General features: G+C 44.9%; 1 pseudogene; it reads left to right on the forward strand.

The window, feature by feature from the left end:
- Positions 1 to 1,111: 1,111 nt before the first annotated feature.
- Positions 1,112 to 1,558, forward strand: LOC131503002 (ubiquitin-conjugating enzyme E2 variant 1-like; annotated as a pseudogene).
- Positions 1,559 to 1,834: the final 276 nt, after the last annotated feature.

Below are 1,834 nucleotides of genomic sequence, written 5' to 3' on the forward strand. Positions count from 1 at the left end.
GTTTTATTTATTTTTGAGACAGAGACAGAGCATGAACGGGGGAGGGGCAGAGAGAGAGGGAGACACAGAATCGGAAACAGGCTCCAGGCTCTGAGCCATCAGCCCAGAGCCCGACGCGGGGCTCGAACTCACGGACCTCCAGATCGTGACCTGAGCTGAAGTCGGCCGCTTAACCGACTGAGCCAACCAGGCGCCCCAGTATTTATGTTTTTGAAAAGTTTAAACCAGCATCCGCGGTAATATTTTGTTTCAAACTACACCCGTGTGTGCAGAAGAACGAACTGCAACACACAGCAAGATTTAAAGAACAAATACCTCTGAGTGACAGACTGTTTAAATTTTTTTTTTTAATTTTTTTTCAACGTTTTTTATTTATTTTTGGGACAGAGAGAGACAGAGCATGAACGGGGGAGGGGCAGAGAGAGAGGGAGACACAGAATCGGAAACAGGCTCCAGGCTCCGAGCCATCGGCCCAGAGCCCGACGCGGGGCTCGAACTCACGGACCGCGAGATCGTGACCTGGCTGAAGTCGGACGCTTAACCGACTGCGCCACCCAGGCGCCCCACATCTTGAATGATTATGTTAAAATGTTCCTCAGCAGAAATCAGATCCTGAATTGTCAACAAAGTCTTCTGCCTGATATATATTTTTTTGCAGGTCAGCACCCACTGGTCAGTCACTGGATTTGAAGAAGAACTCTGGCCCATAATATGAATTCTAGCATGATTATGGAATTGAGTAAAAACACTGGGAAACTGACTTAACTGTGACGCATCTACAACATACAGCATATGGCACTTCAGAGAACAGGGTGCTTCGATTCCAAATCCTGGCTTACTGGCCAGGGATCTTGGGGAAGTTACTTCGTCTCTCTCTTGGCCTGTATTTCCTCCCTTGTAAAATCGGGACAATGCCAGTACCTTCCTCAGAGGGATGATATGAAGATTAATGAAGCCACTACATGTAAAGTGCTTAGAATAGTGCCTGGTATTCAACAAATATTCTCTATTTTGGTGAATAAACTGGTGGTTTGGAATAGAGTAGGTTCAGGATACAGATGAAATGAACGTTGGATTAAAAGACCCTAATGGAGAGCAACAGCAACGCAAGATGGCAGCCACCATGGGCTCGGGAGTAAAGGTCCCTCGCAATTTTCGACTGTCGGAAGAACGGGAAGAAGGCCAGAAAGGAGTAGGGTCTAGAAGGTGATGAAGACCTGACACTTACAAGATGGACAGGGATGATAATTGGGCCTCCAAGAATAATCTATGAAAACCAAATATACAGCCTTAAAATAGAATGTGGACCGAAATACCCAGCAGCAACCTCCCCCCCCCGCCCCCCGCTTTGTAAGATTTGTAACAAAAATTAATATGGAGTTAATAGTTCTAATGGAGTGGTGGACCTAAGAGTCATATCAGTGCCAGCAAAATGGCAGAATTCACATAGCATCAAAGTCATCCTGCAAGAGCTCTGGCGCCTAATGATGTCAAAAGAAACCATGAAACTCCCTCAGCTGCCCCCCCCCCACCCCCAGGACAGTGTTACAGCAATTAATGAAAAAGAAACACTACAGCCCCTCCCCCTCCCCCAATTCCATTTAAGCGGTCTGCATTTTCCACAATAGTAAATTTTCTAGATATGTCTTGTAGACCTCAAAGTACTAGAAAGGAAGCTCCCATCCAAAGGCAATTTATCTTAAGATACTGTAAACAATACTGATTTTTTGTCCATGTAAAATGTAAGTTGTGCTATTAAAAAAAAAAAAAGACCCTAATGGATCTAATGACAGCTACGTGACTAGTAAAATATACCAATACTGACCTACTGAGT

Source organism: Neofelis nebulosa, chromosome X, assembly GCF_028018385.1.
Source record: "Neofelis nebulosa isolate mNeoNeb1 chromosome X, mNeoNeb1.pri, whole genome shotgun sequence".
Taxonomy (NCBI): Eukaryota; Metazoa; Chordata; class Mammalia; order Carnivora; family Felidae; genus Neofelis; species Neofelis nebulosa.